The sequence below is a fragment of the Dasypus novemcinctus genome, chromosome 21, assembly GCF_030445035.2.
Source record: "Dasypus novemcinctus isolate mDasNov1 chromosome 21, mDasNov1.1.hap2, whole genome shotgun sequence".
NCBI classification, from domain to species: Eukaryota; Metazoa; Chordata; class Mammalia; order Cingulata; family Dasypodidae; genus Dasypus; species Dasypus novemcinctus.
Genome location: NC_080693.1, coordinates 17,983,510 through 18,005,008, shown reverse-complemented (window position 1 = coordinate 18,005,008; position 21,499 = coordinate 17,983,510).

The window sequence follows — 21,499 nt, the reverse complement described above, 5'->3', positions numbered from 1 at the left end:
AATTTAACTGAAAACACCCATATTCTGCAGACTCTCAATGCAATGTGGGTAAAATCTCTATCATTCCACCTTGAAGGGGGTGTGTAGAAAATGGCGGTCCAGCCTAGTCCTCTGGTCCCTCTATGGCAATCAGTGAGAACATGTTCTGTTTCTTCTGGTGGGTTGAAAGGACACCAAGAAATGAGTATTGTCAGACTTCAGTTATCCAAACCCAAGAACCAGCACAAGAGAACTTTTGGGGTGATGATTTACCTGGATTGGGTTAGTTGGTTACATGGATGTATATATTTTTATCCACTCATTGAAATGTACACTAAAATGAGTACATGTTATCATACATAGATTATATCCCCATACATTGAAAAGTAAACAAAAATGTAAGTTCAAATTTGGCACATAAAGGGCAAGATTCATGTATCTGAAAACTCCCTGAGGGATACACTTCCTAGTTCCCTGGCAATAGAGGTTATTAGTGTTAATTCAAGATGCACATATTGTGCCAGTCTCTATATTGGGTCCTGAGGACACAAACATTTTGGAAACATAGTTTCTGTCTTGGAAAAGCTCATAGTCTGATAAATACTAACTAAATGTATATTACTAAAAGCACTACACACTTCTGGATGTGGTATTGTGGGATTAAAAACCAGAGAGAATCTCTGACAGCAGCCACACTTGTCCCTAACCTCTTCTCTTGGGTTGTTCTGGCCTACACAATTCCTTTATTCCATTTGGAATAAAGCCCTCTTTTTCCAGGGCTTTAAATGAGAGTCATTACCATGTCCCCACCAAACAAAAACCCAGGGGGAGTTGTTGGCAGACTGGAATTTCCTCGAGATTTCTGAGCTATAAACAGGGCTTATCTCAAACTGTCAGAATCTACTAGTTTCGAAACTACCTCCTGTACCCAAGAAGGGGCACTGAAAAGTGTGCTGTAGTTCCCCAGCCCCAGCCAGGGGAAGCTGTTCCAACACTAGGTAGTCTGTGAAAATCTACCAAAAGTCACAAATATCAATGTAGGAACAGATTAGAAAACTGAAGAAAATAGCATGTTGGCCAGAACATAGCCCCTAGCAGGGTTCTATATATCTTTGTTGAATGAGTGAAGAAAATACTGAACTTTAGCTTTCCCAGCTGCTTTTTAATAGGATGGGTCGCAGGGCTAACACTTTTGCATAAAGGTAAAGTGAAGTAATTCTATCTCAGAATCTAGCTGAGTGTGACAGTCCTGTGTGCACACCCTCTGCCGAGTCCCCACCGTCAACTTGGTCATGATTACCAAAGGTTGACAGGCTCACTTGGAGAGTATATGGAACCTTCATTTCTCTTGGAAAGTGTAGCCCTGGAAGTCACATCTCACCCAGTCTTGGCCTGTTATTTGTGGGCACGGGGTCAGTCACAGTGCTGGAAGGAATCAGAATCTAACCCTGATTGTAATTATGTTAATGGAGGGATTTCACCGGGTTTAAGGAAACCAACAAGCCATGTTGAGGCTCCCAGATACTAGCTAAAGTAGGGAGCCATTTCTACTCTCAGGCAGATTCAAATAAAAATATAGGACTCCCAGTTAAATGTGAATTTCAGATAAACAGGAAAAAAAATTGGTATAAGTATGTACAATATTTGGGAGAAACTTATGTCAAAAAGGTATCTGTGTGTGAAACTCACATTTAACGGGGCATTTAGTACTTTATCTGGCAACCCTGCCCAGTCCTGAAGGGCAACGTAGAATAACTGGAGCCCAGTGAAAGTTGGAGCTGAGGAGGGGCTGCCCAGCAGAAGCTGCAGTCATAGAGACAAGGCCATGCCAGAAATGGAGCTCAAGGGACAAGGAACAAGGAAGAAAGACATGATATAGACATGATCTCTCCCTCTCTTCTTGCCGTCTGATCTCCTGTTGGGAGCTCCCATTGACTGAACAACAACACCACCAGAAGCCAGCCAACAAGGGAGCCTGTGTCTTCTCATCTCTAGCCAATGGTTAAAGAAAGAGAGAAAATGAAATGAAAAATCTCTGCCAATACCTGTATAGGAAAGCCTGTATTCTTAATTGAAGTTCATTTGTTTACTCATGTTGTATCTCTTCGTGTCCTGGCTTTACCAGTGGTTTTTTTTATTGTGGTAATATATATATAACATAAAATTTGCCATTTTAACCATTTTTAAGTGGCATTAATTACTTTTACCATGTTGTGCAACCATCACTGTCATCCATTACCAAAAGTTTTCCATTACCCCAAATGGAAACTTCATGCCCATCAAGCAATAATTCCCCGATCCTCAGCAATCTCTGATCTTCTTATGTCTCTAAGAATTTATTCTAGATATTTCACATAAGTGCAGTCATACAATACTTGTCCTTTTCTGCCTGGCTTCTTTCACTTAGCATAATGTTTTCAGGCTTCAGCCATATTGTAGCATGTATCAGAACTTCAGAACTTCATTCCTTTTTATGGCTGAATAATATTCCATATTATATTGGTCAGCCAAAGGGGTGCTGATACAAAGTCCCAGAAATCTGTTGGCTTTTATAAAGGGTATTTATTTGAGGTAAAACCTTACAGTTACAAGGCCCTAAAGAATCCAATTCAAGGTTGGTTTCTCACCAAAATCAGTTGCCACATGTTGAAGCAAGATGGTTGCTGATCTCCGCCAGGGTTCAGCCTTTGTCTCTCTCAGCTGCAGGCTGGCATAGGACTTGTTTTTTCTGTCATCCCTCCCTGGGTCTCCAGGATCAAAATTCTCTCCTCTGCTGTGTCTTTGGAGCTCACTCTCTTCCTGTGTATCTCCTTCTGTGTCTTTTTGAGTGAATGCCTGTTTATATCAGCCCATCAAGGGGGCAGGGACTTAACCTGAGCTACACCCTACTGGTCAAATCAAAGCTCTAATCTTAGCATAATTTAACTGAAGGCATCTCAGCTGAATCTAATACAATCAAAGGGTATCATACCCAGAGGAACAGACCAGTTCACAAACATAATCCTTATCTTGAGTTCATAAATAATCTCAAACTGCCACACATATTATGTTTATACTATAGTTTTGTTTATCCATTCATCTGTTACTGGATACTAGTGTTGTCCACTTTTTGGTCATAAATAATGTTGTTATAAACATTCATGTACAAGTATCTGTTCAAGTTCCTTTTTTCAATTCTTTTGGGTATATACCCAGGAGTGGAATTGCTAGGTCATATGGTAATTCTTTGTTTAGCTTTTTCAGAAGCTGCCAAACTGTTTTCCACAGTAGGTGTATCATTTTATATTCCTGCCAGCCATACACGAGGGCTCCAATTTCTCCATACCTTTGCCAACACTTGCTATTTTCTGCTTGTTTCTTTCTTTTTAAAATAATATCTATCCTAGTGGGTGGTAAGTGGTGTCTCGTTGTGGTTTTGATTTGCATTTCCCTAATGACTAATGATGTTGAGCATCTTTTTCACCTGTTAAAATTTAGTACCACATATTCAGTGGTCAAGAGTACAAAGCAAGACATTATCAATAATTTGCATGAGAATATAAGATTTTCTCTGTACCCCCTCCAGAAGCAGCAGAATGCAATGTTTGGCCTCCTCTGAAGTTTGAAGGAGCACCCTTACAATTGGCACAGCTAAAAAGAGCAGAAAGAAAATTAGTGCCTATCTCAGTTGTCCTACATCTGAACGGCACAATTTCAAAGTGGAAAGCTGATCCCAATTTCTCTGTCTTGGCTGAAGAATTCTAAATGTCTAGGTGTCCCCTAGGTTCTGAGTTGCACAGCCTGGAAAGATCCCACCCGCAGGCTCTTATCCAGGTTGGAGTGCATGCAGTGAATGGCACTTCACTGCTAAGTCCTCCTTAGCCAAGAGAGAACAAAGCAATGGGTTCTTGTGCACAAATCAGCTTTCAAAAGACCCCACAGAAAAATCACCTTTAAAGAGAAAAATATTCCAAATTATAATGGGCCATGTGTGTCCCAATTCAATGGTAATATTCTCCAACCTTTGTAGTTTGCAAGGAATATGAGAATCCAACTGGAGTTTCCACGGGGCCTCCGAGAGGTCCCCCGTGACTGTGCGAGCAGAGGTCCCGCAGGTATTGGTCCTTGGTTCCCACCTATAAAATTGCCAAATTTAAATAGACAGCTGCTGTTCAGGCTCTTAAAATGCTATCTGGGGGGACCGGGGGCTTGCCTCGAGCCTGCACTCCCAGCAGTCAGTCTGATGAGGAAAGCAGTTGAAAGACCAGGCTGGAAAGCCAAATACCTGTCAGGCTCTTTCACACTTCAGTGTTGCCAGAAGGTCTATAAAAATGTCATTGTCTCTCAGCTGCTGGTGATTATATTACCCTTTACATTGGCTGTTGGTAATAAAAAAGAAAGAAAGAAAGAAAAAGCAAATATCATTTTTGCACTGCCCTGGCCTTCCTCTGGCCTTTTTCGAACAATAATAGACTAAATATAAAGAGACAGAAGTCATTACTTGGCTCTTTAACTAGTGCCAAGGAAAATGAATAATTAAGGAAACATTACTTGAAAGAAATTTACGCCATTGCTTTTAAGTCAGGACCAAATAAGAACTCTTTAAAAATACATCATTTCCCCTTTATCTTAACACAGCTTTCGTACTCGGGCCTGATATATTATGGTGGCTACTGTTGAGATCTGACTAGAAAAAATGCTTTTAGTTTCCATTATCCCATTATGAGTCCCAAATCAAACAGAGTCACAGGGGAGAGAGGGAGAAGGTAGGGAGGGTGAGGCTGGCCTTTTCATGCAGCTTCCTTCGCCTCTGACCCAGCTGCCAGTATTTGATTTTGTTGACATATGACGGCAATTCCCAAACACAAACTCTACGTCTCCTTGAGTATCTACCTCAGCTGTTGGACTCTTGGCTCACTTTTCAAGTGCTGTTCATTTTTTATTTTTCTAACTGCCAAGGACTGGGATGCACAGGTAACCTTATGTACTTATCAGTGTTCAAATAGCACTGGGCAAAGGTGGTTCTCATTGTGCACTAGCTTGCTCTCTCTCCTCCCTCTGTCTGGCTCCCTCCATCTCTCTCCCTGCCCACCCCCAACAGAGCCCTCGGCTTCCATTGTGTAATGAAGACTGGACCCAAGGCTCAGTGAAACACCCCAAGTGCCAAGTGCCACCTTTGGCGCAGGTTGCAATCTTGACCAGTCGGGACAAGCACAGCAGGATTAATTTAGCAGGAGGTCCAGAGCTTTGGGCTCCTTTCCTCTGCCCTGGGGTCATGAGTGCAGGCAATTCTGAGACTTCAGGCCTAGCCTGTCCAGGTCTGCTGGGCCAGAACCAGAGGCAACCTGAAGCCTGAGTCGGCCCAGGTGTGCACCTGCTCGTGAATGCAAGGATAGAGTCAAGGAGGCAGCCCTGGTCACTGTTGTAAGATATGTTTGAGAATTATTTAACATACAGGGAATTCTTTGATTAGTTAGGTCAAATAGATGATCTGTGTCCTTTGGTCTCAAATTCCCTGGCACTCCACACATAGCTATTTCCTGTGGCATAGTCCTGTTCCTTTCCTCTACCAAGACCAACGTTTTACCCTTTCTTAAACATCCATTTATTCTAGAATGGCCATGCCAACAGTTATTTAAGAGTGACTGTAGATGAAACCACCTCTGAGTCTGTAACTAAAATCTTTCCAATCTCCTCACTGATGATCTGAGTTCTCTTTTCAGAGAACAAAACTTTTCTGGGCCTAAGAAGAATGAGGGCTTCAATTGCAAGTGCCGCCCTAAGCATTCCTACTGCAATACAAATGTCCCAGGGGAGTTATTTCCAGCAGAATACCTTACCTGTAGGTGCTAGCCAACTGCAAGACTGCTATGTGAAGGTGCTCCATTGTTGGGTGCAGCTAGAAGAGAATGGAGAAAGGGGTTTGAAAGAAGTTGGGAGATGCAGAGATTTCCTCTGTGCATGTCGATTCAGATGATTGCATTTTCTTCATCCACGCATCCTTTGTCAAGGGGCCCCAGCCTTCACACCCAGAGGAGAGAAGTGTGACTCAGCGGAATCTCTGATAAGGTGATGTGGTCATGTGAGGCTTGAACTGGGGAAAATCAAAGGAAAGCAGCAGATTGTGCTAACAAGAACAAGACAGGAAGAGAGGAAAAAAGATGGACAGAGTCTTTAAAAGCCACCTTAACTTGTTTGTCTTATCCAGAGGTGATTAATTATACATCATCACAGGAAAAGGTGCGTGTTTCGGAAATGCTCTTCAGTGAACTGCATCCATTTGTGCTTTCACAGAGTCAATCCAGGTGATTAAGGCAGAAGGGAGGACCGTACAAAGAGAAACCCTACAAAGCAGTTTCATTCCATTCATGTTTGTTCTTTCAAAGCAAATTCAGCAGGAAATCCAAATCACTGATGCAAACCTTTGCAGTTAATTTGCACCCAGGGGCATATTTGGGGCCATTATCCCAGAAGCATAATCATGTAAATCCCATTATTTGAAATATATTCATTGTGTTTCCGTTTCACTCTAGGCTGTGCACTGAGAAGTTATCAGAAAATGGGAAGAAAGTCCAGAATCATAGGAAGGAACTTTGGGGTACTTTATCAAAATAGGAGGAAACCACAACTGGGCGAAACAAGGACACTGTCATTATGAAGCCTATTTAAAAATGATTTGTAGCAACAAATCATGAGTTGGTGTGTGTGTATATGTGTGTGTCAAAAAAAAAGCACCAAATCTTTTCTTGCTAAAATACAATCCAGGGGAGCAAATGTAGCTCAGTGGTTGAGCACATGCTTCCCATGTATGGAGTCTTGGGTTCCATTCCTGGCACCTCCTTAAAAAAAAAAACAACGATCTAGATGACTTATGTAAATAGGTGCCTTGGGTGGCACCAGATCCCAAGGTCATCATAATTAGCCACTCCATTAGCCACCCCACAATTCTAATGATGCTTATTTCAGGAGAATTCGTTGTTCACAACACCACTGAACTGGGGCTGCACCATGAGGCACCCAGCTGCACATGTCCACATTTACGAATAAAGAAATGAAATATCAATCAAGGTAAAGCTATAAAGGCACCCTCACATCTCTTTCCTCAGTCCAGCCCTCCCTAATGCCTTAGCATCCAAAGCTAAATTTTTTCTGGCATTGGCCCAATCGAGGCACAGTCTTCCATCCCCAGGAATTTCCTGCCCGGGTCTGTTTCTAGTCTCCATAACTGGGCTGCCCACATGCCCAGCTTTCCCTGCTTCCTACTGCCTTATCTTCTTTGGTTCATTAGAGAAACTCAGGTGGAATGTGAGCACCTCACTAAGCCCCTTGTGTCACATACTCTGCTCTAGAAGTTTCCATCCTGCTCTAGTCATCTCTCAGATGAACTCAACAACTGCTGCATGGTTGCACAGTGGCAGTGCTAAGGGCTGGAAGCCCAAGAAACATTCCCACATAGCACTTTGATTTAAATGCCCTACAATAGCTGGATCCCCACAAGCCACTCAGAACTCACTGGTAGCACTTACTGAGGCAGAACTTGATTCTCAAGGCTCCATTTCCCCCTCTCTCTTGAAATAGTGAACCCTCAGTTCATGCTCGAATGTGTGCTGTATTCTAGATGAGTTTGGCCAGAAGGAGCAGACCATATTCTCTCTCTTCTAAGGTGGGACCCAGTGGTTCTGTAACTCTAGGTCATTACTTACTTCCCTTCTCTTCTTCCTCTCCAGTGCCCAGCATTTTTATCCACTCTTCCTGAAATCCAAAATCATAGAGGGAGAGAAACTACTCAAGCAATCACCATCATCACAATCATCACTAGGAAGTTTTGTCCTCCAAGACAAATGACTGGAATAATTCACTGTGGACCACACCTTCACAGCTTGTATTAGTACTACACAGACATTGGCCAAACCTTTATTTGGAAAAACCAGCCATGTTGCAGTACCGTGAAAAGCAGACATAATTCATGAACACTTAAATCATGTTCAACAAAAGACTAGTTTAAAACATTAATGGTTAATAGTGCAGAGTTTCTGTTGAAGGTGATGAAAATTTGGGGTAATGGATGTTAGTGCTATTAGCACGAAGTTAGGGATGGAATTAATATCTCTGAATTGTACACTTGAAAGTGATTAAAATGGAAAATTTAGAGTTGTATATATATATATATATATATTACCACAATAAAAAGTTTTTAAAAAAATTAATGGTATATTCATAGATGGAATCCTATGTGCTGGTAAAAAAGAAAGTGGGGGGGGGCGCGGATGTAGCTAAGGGGTAGAGTACTGCTTCCCATGTACAAGATTCCAGGTTCAATCCCTGGTACTTCCTTAAAAAAATTTTTTTTAAAGCACCAAAAAAATAAAAGAAGAAAAGATAAAGAAAGTAGATCTCTATGTGCTAACATGGATGTGTATTTAAGATATATTTCAAGTGGGGTGAGGGGGGTGGGGGGTATATGGGATTCTCATATTTTTTTAATGTAACATTAAAGAAAAAGACAAAAAATTAAAAAAGATATATTTCAAAGTGGTAACACATAAACAAATTAAAGAACAATGTGTACAGCATGATGCTAAAATAAACATCTGAAACTATATGGAGTGGGAAGAAAAACTTCCATTATTTCACTTGTGCAATTAAAAAAAAAAGATAAGCTCTCTTTCTTGAGAAGTTTACCATCAATACGGGCAGGCAAGATGAATAAGCATGAGATATTTAAAAACAGTTTTTCAACTATTCAACTAAGAGATTACTCAAAGGAATGCCTAGAATATTCACAGTTTGATGTTGGCTTTGAGGAATGGATAATGTCTCAGTTTGCCAGGTCTGCTATAACAAATAACACATACTGGCTGGCTTAACAACAGGAATTTTTGTCTCACAGTTTCAAAGGCTAGAAGTCCAAAATCAAGGCACCAGCAAGGCCACACTTCCTTCCAACGTCTGTAGAATTCTGTGGTGGCTATGCCTTAATCTTTGGGGTTCCTTGGCTTACCTTATCGTCTCCCATCACATCAGTCTCTCTCTCCTTGCATCTGTCCATCTGATTTCTGCTCACTTCTGCCTTTTCCCTGTGTTCTTCTCTGATTTCTGGCTTTCAGTGTTTTCTTTTTATAAAGCCTCCAGTAATATGGATTCCTACCCACCTGGATTCAGTTGGGCACATCTTAATTAATAATAACTTCAAAAGTCCTTTTTACACATGAATTATCATCCATAATTCCACATCTTATGATTAAGAACATGTCCTCACTGCTATATGGGTAAGACTTGGAAAAGATGGAGAAAAAAGTGCAGTGAGACAAGTGGTCTTATGTTGCTATCCCCATTTGAAGAGTGGAGCAAGGACAAATTATATCCCTTTATTCATCACCACCAAAAGGGAGTTGTGTATATCTTTTCATTATAATCAAGTCATTAAAATGGTTTGGTCTCTGACAATCAATAAAAACATAAAGAAACATACATTTGGGGAGGAATAGAAATATTCAATATCTTCTCAAAATGAAGTGAAACATCACATATCCTTCAAGAGAAATAAAAATCAATAATCAATATACAGCCAAGGTTTAAAAAAAAAAAGAGGTCTGGGAATAAGGAGATTTTATTTCTTAAATGACTCGTAATCATTTTCTTAAGAGTCCATTCTCTCACTCCACTAATTACAAATGTTTTTAAACAGAAACCCATTAATTCTGTATTAATATTGGTTTTCTAAGGAAAAATAGATTAAGAGCCACCTTTTTAATTTCCCTAGACTGAATCATCCTTTCAGCTTTAACATGCTGCCTAAAGCCCCCCACTTTAGTGCTTTCCCTGGTTCCAAGAACATTTAAGTTAAGTTCTCAGCAGCTTCCTTGCTGTAATAAAGGCGTGTGACGTGAGCAGTACCTCAGCTGCACACAATTAATCCCCTGTGGATGAATGATTCAGCAACCTTTCAAAGCACCAGGCTAATCTTTATGCACAACCAACATATGTGCCAATGAAGTTAATCCAACATGGAACATAAAGAAATTAAAGAGATTTATTCACAGGGGGAAGAAACTGCTTAAGCAAATAGAGGAAGGCAAGAATGAACATAGCTCTTTTGGCAAATAATGGGAACTCTCCTTGACAAAGACAAACCAAAACAGATGAATGTCCTCCACTACCGAAGTCAAGCAAATCCTCAGGATTCAGACCAGCATTTCCACATTCCACCAAAACCTCAGGCTTGGAAGGCCATTTTATTTTGAGTGGGAAAAAAGTGGGGATGAGGGGTTCTGTGTTCAAACACTTTTGAGAAACAGTGGGCTAATCAAAGTTAAGTGTTGGTTGGTTGATTGTTTACAGCAGAATGTCTCAGAATCTTTATTATCGCTAATATGTACAGCAGATCTCCAGAAGAGCTGATAGCAGTCAGTGTTTTCTCAAAACGTATTCAACCAAAATGCCCTCTGTGGTCATCAGTACGTAATTTAGGAAATAATAATTTAGATCATCAGCATAGTTCTTGAGGGATTAAGCCATTGCTTCCCCCCTGGGAAAGTGTATATTGCCTCTACAGACTCTGAGAACAATGGCAATTAATTACTTGGAGTGATAGTCGGGTGGGCAATCCTTGGCTAAGCAATTATACCTCTTCATGGCTGAAGTTTGGCCTTGCCTTTCCATTGTAAGGGTCTTTGTTATTCCCATCAGATTCTCTACAGCCTTGTTCTTCAAAGCGTGGTTCGTGGACCAAAGAACAGACATCAATGGGAGTTTACAAGAAACACAGCCTCTCAAGCCCCAGCCCAGACCTACTGACCCCAAATCTGCTTCTGAACAAGCCCCCAGGTGATTGGCATGCACATTACAGTACGAGAAGCTCTGCTCTCATCAGCATGCTTCAGATTCCCTGGAGGCAATGAAGAAAGGCACCAGCATGATATCTCCAAGCAGCCTCTTTGCTCCAGCTGTCTTACCCCCTGGACACAAACCATTGAGATATCATTGTTGATGCACCAAAAGGACATCTTCAGTTCATTCCTGGCCTCATCTCCTTATTTTATTTTATTTTTTGGCGTCTGCCTGTCTTTGAAGCTCACCCCATGTCTCATTTTGAGATGATCCCCACCAACATGATGGGATGATGGATACGGATGAAGGATGGGGTCCAGGGGTACACATAACTTAGTGAGATAGTTAAAGTCACACAGTGTTTACGTTTTAGTGTGGTTGTTTTAGGCAGTGGCCATGATCCACAGTCCCCCAAATCAACTGAATCAAAATTTCCTGCCACATTAGAATTCATGCACATAGGTAGCAGAAAGTGTCCTTTGAACTTTATAAGGAGAGGAAGTAGGTTACTGGGAATCCTGTGTTTGCTCTGGCCCAGTGGGCTTAAAGCATGTGCACACTGCGTGGTTAGGGGAGAAGGATTGGATTTGTGTCTGGGATTAGCTTGCAAGGCTCTCGACGACCAGGATTAAGACTTCAGGCAGTGGCCACGGAGCAGTTTCCATCCTTGTAAGCTAACTGGGGAGCAAGCTAGCAGCCTCAATCATATTAACACCAGGTTCTGATGAGTCTGTCCAACCCAGGAGAGAGAAGCAGATGATTACGGAGTCACTGCAGTATGTGTATATGGCCATACACATAAAGGCAGGGGTGTGGGGATTCCCTCTTTAAAAAAAAAAAAAAAAGAAATGTGATATATGATACAGACAAGAACTGGAATCCACATTTTGTCTTGGCCATTCCATCTGGATAATTAGAACACAGTGGGGGAGAGGGTAGGAAACATGTAAAACATTACTGTTTGAAGTATGACCCTGTAGATTTTCAAAGCTGGCTTTTCCAGAAGCCTAACTGATTGGCACAGCCTCAAAACCTCTGTAGGTAATTTAAACTCCTGGGATAAATCTGGAAGATTGCCAAGGAGTTACACATGCAAATTTTCTTATTATTAATAATGGATTTGGAACTCTTCCTGGATGCTTGAAGAAGCATCCATAGGATGTGGATCCTTGTATCTCAGGAGGAAGAGGAGTACTGCTGATAAGAAGTGGTTGGTGGTCATCTCTTCTTTCTCTCCCAGTAGTCCCTGGTCTCCCACATTTTCCATGGCTGGTGGTTGTGCTTGAAAGAAGGATTTTGCAGTATAAGCTCTGCGCAATGAATGTAGCTACTCTCCAAGAATCTCAGGGACCTGGTCAACTCAAATGTCAGACTGTTTGCACTACAAAAGCAACATATTTCCTTGATAAGCTGTTAGACAGGGACCTTTAGAGAAAAGCTGGCTGGAGAGGCTACCGGCATTGTTATTACTCTTTCCTTATCTAATCCCTCATTACTATCCAAGGAAGTAGAAAGGACTAAGTGCTATTCTTTATTTCATTTTAATGGTTAGACCTGCCTCTGCCTGCAGAAGGACACCCAGATCATCACATAATCAGCAAGCAAATTAGATTGCAAAGCTTTATTTTTTGGAGAAATCTCAGGCCACAAACGCTGCAGTTCTTAAATTGCATATATACAGGATGGTCATCTCTCTGGTCACCAGGGCAGACAAAGAAACTCGCAGAACTTTGTGTCAGTGCAATTGGTGCCAAGATGGAGGTTTACATATATGTTGATGAAGCACAGAGATACGCACCTTGTCTGGGGTAATCAGGGAGGAGTAGATGCTTTAGGTGAAATTTAAAAATTATAATGAGTGATCTCAGACATCAAGGAGGGAAGGGCTTTGTAGATCAAGGATAGAACCTATGGGAAAACAAAGGGAAGTGGAAAAGCTTAGCACATTCAGAAACTACAACTAGCTCAGATGCCTGGGGAAAAGCATGTGTGGTAATGATGGAAGGTAAAGCAAGTGGAATAGGCTCTCCATTGGGAGCTAAGAGGGAAAGGACCTTAAAAGCCAAACTAAGAAGCCCACTCTCAGTCAGAAGCAGAGTTGGCATCACCATCCCAAATCATCAAGATTGAGAAAAGAACAAACCTAAGTGGGGAATACAACTATGGACTAAAGAAGACTTATTGTTCTAGCAATGGAAGAGCTTACAATATTGATATAAAGGCAGTGGTCACCAGAGGATATCAGGGGAGGGAGAGAGAAGAATAGATTTAACACAAGGCATTTTGAGGACATTGGAATTGTTCTGCATGATATTGCAATGATGGATATAGGACATTATACATTCTGTCAAAGCCTATAAAATGGTGTGGTGCAAAGTGTAAACTATAATGTAAACCATAGACCAGGGGTTCTTAACCAGGGGTCCATGAGCTTGAATTGAAATTCAAAAAATCATTATTCTTTTGGGGATGTGGTGGTGCAAATGTGATATGTATATATTAAATAATACACAGCATAGTGTGGACTTAGTAAGGGGTCTGTGGTTTTCACCTGACTGGCAAAGGGGTCCATGGAATAAAAAAGGCTAAGAACCCCTGCTATAGACAATGGTTAGTAGCAATGCTTCAATTTGTGTTCCTCAATTGTAACAAATGTACCATACTAATGAAAGATGTTGTTAATGTGGAAAAAGTGTAGGAGGGGGGAGGAGTGGGGTATGTAGTAATCCTTTATATTTTTAATTTAACATTTATGTAATCTAAAACTTCTTTTAAAATAAAGGGAAAAAAATTTTTAAGCCAAACTAAGGAGTTTTGGTCTCATCCTACAGAGTCTGAAGGGCTTGAAACATTTTCCACAGCCACAGTCATTGCTTCTCTAGCAGTTTGGAGAATGCATAGGAAGGAGGTGAGCCTGCAGCCAAAGGAACAAGTTAGAGAGCCATTGTACTGGTCCAAAAGGCAGGGCAATGAGCACAGAGAGAGAGGAATGATGGGCTAAGAAGTGGGACTCCCAGGAAGATCTACTAGCATTCTAGGGGTGGGGTAAGGCTTCTCCCTGGCCTGCTCAGCCTGGGCTCATGCTCCCCATGGTATAGGCTCAGTGGAGTTGGGAATCTGGGATGGAGTGTTGGCTGCTCTAACCCCAGGAACCCATGCCTGTGTTAATGCTCATCTCCTTGAGGCATCTGCCCACTGTGCTGGCTATGGGACTGTGGCAGACTGAGCTATGTACCCCAGAAAAACAAAACACATTCTTATTCTGAATCTCATACTGTGAACTCATTGTAAATAGGACCTTTTGAAAATGTTATCTTTAGATTTGGCCCAATTGACCAATCTTATTACTGGAGGCCTTACAAAGAGAAAATCATGAAGTCAATGGAGCTCTGAAGAGAAAAGAATGGACATCACCAGGTGATGCAAAGCAAGAATAGAGGACAAGGAACGCCAAAGATCACCAGCAGCCAGCACCAGAATGTTACAGACTTGGGGAGGAAGCATTGCCTTGCTGATACCTCAGTTTCATACTTCTTCTACCCTCTAAAACATAAGCCAATAAATTCCCATCATTTAAGCCAATCCATTCTTTGGTATTTGCCATAGCAGCCTGGAAAACTAAGACAGGGACCAAGTTCCATACAATCCAGGAAAACAAGAGCCACTGGGTCCTCCTGACCATTGTCTCATCCCTATAGCTCCTGCCTCTGGTATGGAAGAAACTCAAAGGGGAATGTTTAACAGTCCTGGGAAGCTCCTCGATGATAGATTTTCCTCCTCAAGAGGTTTAGAATTTACTCCCCTACCCTTCTGCCCACAGAGGCCTTGAACTTCAGACAGGGCTGTGAGGCCAGTGATAATATGTAAGCAAGAAGCTTTGGGGCAACTGTGGAACAGCTGGCCAAAGTCAAGTCTTATGAGCTAATAGAGACATATGCCATTCATCATCACAAGTCTGGGCATTTCCTAGAGAGCAGCATTCAACCCTGTTCCCATCCCGGGTGCAGACAAGTGTTCTAGGATCAGTGGGAGGTTGTAAAAGAAATAAAAAACACAGTCTCTGTCTTAGAAAATGTATCATCTTGGGAGAAGCGGATCATTCACATATGTGAAAAATGACTTAAAAACACATTTACAAAGACATTCAATCGAAAACATAAGGGGAAGAAACCGCTTCCTGGCTGAAAACATGCACTCCCAGGATGGATACTGGGCTCATGGGGCAAAGGGAATCTCTCTTTCCAATGTGTTCATTTATTTTTGTTCATAGCTCACCTTGTTCTGGAAAGGTTTTGAGAAAATTTACAAGAATACATTTACTAGAATAAAAATTAGAAATAAGGATAGAAAATTAGAACCAAGGACCATAAGAGCACTAAAATGCCCAACATAAAACAAACCATGTCAGATTTATGCTTTAAATGTAGGTCTTCATTTCCCTGGTAAAAAAGAAGATGCCATTTGCTACCTACTTCTCATAATAGGCATCAAAGGATGTTGAGTTCTAAAACTCTGTTGCTCAAAATGTGGTCCTTGGACCATCAGTACCAGAATCAAATGGAGCCTTGTTAGAAATGAAGACTCTCAAGCCACCTCTAGACCCACTAAATTCTAATGAGATCCCAGGTGATTCGTATGCTAATTAAATCTTAAGAAAGCTGTTATGAAAGCATTTTGCACTTTGGATTTCATATAGAAGATCCTGAGTATATAATAAGCAATGCATCTATAGGAATTTTACAACAAATGAGATAAATAACTGAATATGCCTGTTTATTATAACAATTTTTGAAATGATAAATAATATGATAATAAAATTAACCTAATGGAAAGAGATATTAGACATACACCAAAAGCATGATTCATAAGAGAAAACATTGCTAAGTTGCACTTCATCAAAATTTTTAATTTTTGCTCGGCAAAAACCCTGCTATGAGGATTAAAAGAGGGAAGTGGACTTGGCCCAATGGATAGGGCATCCGCCTACCACATGGGAAGTCTGCGGTTCAAGCCCCAGGCCTCCTTGACCCATGTGGAGCTGGCCCATGCATAGTACTGATGCGCGCAAGGAGTGCCCTGCCACACAGGGGTGTCTCCCTTGTAGGGGAGCTCCACGCACAAGGAGTGCACCCTGTAAGGAAAGCCACCCAGCATGAAAGAAAGTGCAGCCTGCCCAAGAATGGTGCTGCACACATGGAGAGCTGACACAACAAGATGACGCAACAAAAAGAGACACAGATTCTCAGTTCCGCTGACAAGAACAGGAGTGGTCACAGAACACACAGTGAATGGACACAGAGAGCAGACAACCAGGGGGGAGGGGTTGGGAAGGGAAGAGAAATAAATAAAAAATAAATCTTAAAAAAAAAGAGGATTGAAAGATAAAAAACAGGACTGGAAAAACCATTTACAAACTACATATCTGATACAGGACCAGTAACTAGAATATATAAAGAACTCCAAAAACTCAACAGTGAAAAACAAAAACATCCAAATTGAAGATGGACGAAAGACATGACCAGCTATTACAGCAGAGAGGAGATATAGAATGCAAATAAACACATGAAAAGATGTTCAACCTCATTAACTATTTGGGGAAATGCAAATTAAAACCACGATGAGATTTCACTGCACACCTACTAGAATGGCTAAATAAAAAATAGTGGGGGAGCGGATGTAATTCAAGCAGTTGGGAAACCCACCTTCCATATGGGAGGTCCTGGGTTTGGTTCCCAGTGCCTTCTAAAGAAGACAAACAAGTAATGAGCAAAAACAACAAGCAAAAAACAGACAATGAACAAAAATAATGAGCAAGCAAGTGCAAACAACAAGCAAACAGACAAGGGTGCCATCTCGGGGGAGGGGGATGTGGACAGAATAGTGAGAAGACCAAATGCTGGCAAGAACATGGGAAACTGGATCTCTCATATGTTGCTGTGGGAATGTAAAACAGTACAGTCACTATGAAAAATAGTTAGGCAACTTCTTATAAAAGTAAACATACAAACCAGCAACCACACTCTGGACATTTATCCTAGAGAAGTGGAAATGTATGTGCTGCAAAATCTTATACATAAATGTTCACAGCAGCTTTACTTGTAATAGCTAAAAAGTGGAAATAATTCAAATGTTCTTCACTGGGTATATGATTAAATAAAGTCTGGTACATTCACACAATGTAATACTTTTTGTAATGTAGTAAAAAAGAAGAAACTATTGATACATGCAGCAACTTGAATGGATCTCAAGGGCATCATGCTTCAGTGGAAAGAAAAAGCCAATCTCAAAAGGTTATATACTCTAAGATTCCAGTTACTGCTGACATTGAATTCCTCAGGAAGAGCCACAAAGTTGTCAACTCTGATGAAAACAACAATGAATTCCTCAGGAGAAGCTGGCTGGTAGAAGTAGCAATAGAAACTCTTCTTTCTGACTGCTGAAATCCTCAGTTTTCCCTTTAAGACATCCAACTGGTTGGATGAGGAAACTCCTTTCGTTGCTGAAGGCAATTTCCTTTGTTGATTGTACATGTAATCAGCTTTTGAGGCAATCAACTAAGGATTTAAATCCACAAAAATCGTTACCCTCACAGTAACAATCAGGCCATCATTTGCTTGACCAAACAACTGGACAACATAACCTAGAAGGTAATGCATGAAGTTAACTATCACATGGGGAAAACTGATAAAATTACATTGCTGAACCTTAATATTGGTACTCAGTCACTTAGGTAAACAGATCCTAAAAAAGATCCACCACGCCATGGTCCTATCTAAGACACCTTGTTGGTTCTAGCCATCTCATTACAACATCTCCCCATAGTAGCTTGAACAAATTTTCCCCTGTGTCCAGCTCTATTCTTCTTCCCAAGCTCTACACAAAAGATGTTGGAAGTCACAGGTTAGCCCGTTTGATGTCTCCAAGCAAATTTTGTAAATCCCATGCAGTGTTCTTTTTCCGTAGATTTTTAAAATGAGAATTTCCTTATAAAAACACAAGGTTAAGACTCCAATTTGTACCACCAAGCTCTGATTCCTTCACAGCTGTCATCTACTGGACAGAGGTTGAGTCTGTGCCCTTTAGAGGGACCGTGAACTCTCTACAGCTCCCAGCTCCAACAGACTCAGCTGTTCTGATTCTCTCATTAATGTTACCTGCCTGGCCCCCACCAGCCTCTGAGCTTCCTCCATTCTTCTTAGGATATTTTGATGGAGAATTCAATTTCCTCATTGTCTTGAATAGTTGTGAAAACCAATGGATGGGCATATACCTTGATAGGACTGTTGTCCTCACTCTGCCCCTTCTCAAAGCTGCGTCCATGTCAACATTGTCTCCACACACCCATAGGGTCAAATCCCAGGGTAGTGGCAAGCTCCAAGGACTGGGGCAGTTTTTAAAATTTACATTGAGGATACTTACACGTGCTATCCTGGGCTGGTTGTATACCAAGCCCTGGCATTGAATGGCCCTTGTCAATGGATACCAGTCATTTGTTCAAAGTCAATAGCCCTAGAGTGACAGTCATAGATAAATTAACAACATTAGAAAAACACCAAAGCAAGCATTTAGAGTGGGTCACTGAAGAATATGACACCAATACACATCAGATCTGCTTACAATACACTATTAATGAAATTTATATGTTGAAGTCATTTATCCAGTACCTTTTTTAATTGTTCTGAAGTTGTCCATATTTATCTTGATTAAAAAACAAGTCAACTCCTAGAGACATTAATGGGTTTTATGTGCTTAGAAGTGAATATCATAAGCAGATGGAGGAAGTGGGTGGGGGTGGGGAATGGAAGACCAGGAATTGTATTTCCATCAGCCCAATTTGTTACAATGAGTCCAAGGTGTTGAGTAATGGGCTGCTATAAATTATAGAACTGTTTACCTCATAATGTCTGCAGAAGAAATGCAGCCAAATTCGGTCTTTGCCTCTCCTCTCTTCATGCCTGCACCTTGTTAAAAAGATACTGTGTGCAGTAAAAATGGCTGAGGACTGCTGCCTTCAATTCTGCTCTCCGTGTAGTAAGGCTGTTGATAAGTCATTAGAGTTTAATTCCTTATGGGACTTTGTTATCATAGTATTATTTATTTAAACTTCTCCTGTGAGGGGAAACAAAGAGGAGAGGATTCTTTTCTGAGGAGCAAATTCTCATTTCTTCCATTTGTCAGAGATAATGCAATAAAATCACTTAGAAAGTTATTGGAAGAGGAGGGAACTAACCCCCATTATAGATGAGAACATAGTGGGCAGAGGACCAGAGAAATGGGATATAAAGGGCAGCACCTCCTTCTAGGGCATGTTTAAAGGTCAAACCGCCTGTCGCTAATGGGGCTCCCCTCCCTCTCATTCTTCCAACATTCTCCCACTGATACAACGTAGGAGGAGGGAGGATGCAGAGTGAACTTCCTGGTAGCTATCTGGTTGTTACCTGATATAGAAAGACAAGACAAAAAACCATGCATTTTATGACCCATTTAGATGCACAGCACATTCTCCCTGCAATACCTCTCTTTTTTGAAGGGAAGAATTGAGTGAGGCAGAGGACTTCAAGGAGTGTATTTAATATGATTTTCTGAATCAGTTGTTTGGAGAACTATCAAGTCCAGGTAGCCTCTTGTTTCTTCCCATTATCATTGACCACTGTGGTCTAAGAAGAAAGCCAACAATGCAGTTCCTAAAAGTTCCTCCTATGTCTCCAGTCTCAGATTTCACCAGCTGCCTAGCTCATCTTCCATAACTTACTTGCTTTGCAAATTTGAGGTGTAAATTCTCAGAGTCTGCTTCTCCATCTGCATCACAGAATGATGGATTTCACTTTGAAGATCTTTGTGGTGATTCTGAGTGCTCACAGTGAATGCACCACCCATGGGCTCTCATTGCAGCTGGCATAAGGAAGGGGGCAGTAGAAGCAGGGTCACTCAGTGGGCAAAGGGGATCCTTCTGACGAAGAAGTTGACCAAGGACCTCCAATGAGCAAGCAGAGCAGACTGGGCAATCACAGGCCTCCAGTGCATTCCATTATGTGACGGCAACCAGCCAGGGCTCCAGAAGAAGTCTCCACACCTTTTATGAGGAGTTATTATCAAGGTAAGGAAGCAGGAGGGAAGACTAGAAAAAAACACTAGAGGGAAAGTCACCAGACTCACATCCCACTCTTGCTCTTCTGCTATCCACAGTAGGACTTTGGGGAGGTCCCCATGCCTCTGGGTAAAATGAATGGGCTGCACAAGGCAAATGGGAAGCATCCAGGGACTTTGGGACTTGGAAACAAGTCGGGACAGTCTGAGGGTTCCTCAGTGAGACTGATTAGGGCACCTCCTTAACAACCCTGTATTTTTAAGCACCAGAAGGCAAAAGAAAATCTTCTACCAAAACCCTCCCCTGAATTTATGCTCCCCAGTGTAACAGAGTGAGACTCATTTATAATTTCCCTACACATGGCTCTTTTGCCCCTTTTATTTGAACCTATAATTAACACTATACTTATTAAATATATGTCCCACAGACTTAAATCTTTGGATTGCTCATATGCCAGTTGGGCCCTGAATCTCAGCAGAGTTGCAACACCTACTCTCCAGTTCATTGGACTCACCCAGGACAAATAACAAGGAGATGATGATGAATAACACCCATCCCAAGGAAGAGAGAGAGTCTGCAACTGCAAGCAAGACAGTTCCATCAATCTGCCCCATGGGATGTAAGTCCCTCTCGATTAGAAACAGAGCGGGCATCACCAAATCCTCAAGAGTGGAGAATGAACAATGGACTAAAGTAGACTTATTATTATTCTATTATAGACTTACTGTTATTCTAGCAATGGAAGAACTTGTGTCATTGATAGTAAAGCCATGGCCACCAGAGGTTCTGAGGGGAGGGAGAGGGAAGAATAGGTGTAACATGAGGGCATTTTTTAGACATTGGAATTGTCCTGCATGACATTGCAATGACAGATACAGGCCATTATACATTTTGTCAAAAACTATAAAATGGTGCAGGGCAGAGTGTAAACTATAATGTAAACTATATTCCACGGTTAGTAGCAGTACTTCAATATGTATTCCTCATTTGTAACAAATGTACCACACTAATGAAAGATGTTGTTAATGGGGAAAAAGGGGAAGGAGTGGAGTATATGGGAATCCCCTACATTTTTGATGTAACATTTATATAATCTAAAACTTCTTTAAAAAAAAGATTTAAAAAAAAACAAAAACTCTTCCATAGTCCAGAACATCAGTTTGTGGCCTCTCCCAAAAAGCATTGTGTTTGATAAAGGAGAAGAGAAAGGTTGATGGAAAAGTCCTGGGGTAGAATGGGAAGTGTGGATGTTTCCTTCCCCTTGGGCATCTTTCTCACTATGCGGCCTTCCAGAGAACTGTGAAGAAGGAGTGAATGATGTCACTACTAGCAATCAACAGTCTAAAGACCTTCAGGACAACACATCCTCCTGAGAACTGTCTCAACCCCAGTGGACAGAAACGTGTGGGAGAAGCAGATGCTTCAATGCTGATGAAAGTAACAGAATGGGGCAAAGATGGGCACCTCTTATCACCGGGATGTCAGTCCCAAGACTCAACCCTGGATTTCCCAAAGACCTCAATGCAAAACCAACTCCCAGAAGGTATAAATAGGTGGTGGGGGCTGTCAGGGCAAGGGTAGGAGTTGAAGTGATGGTAAAAGGGTAAAACAAGGAACAAAACA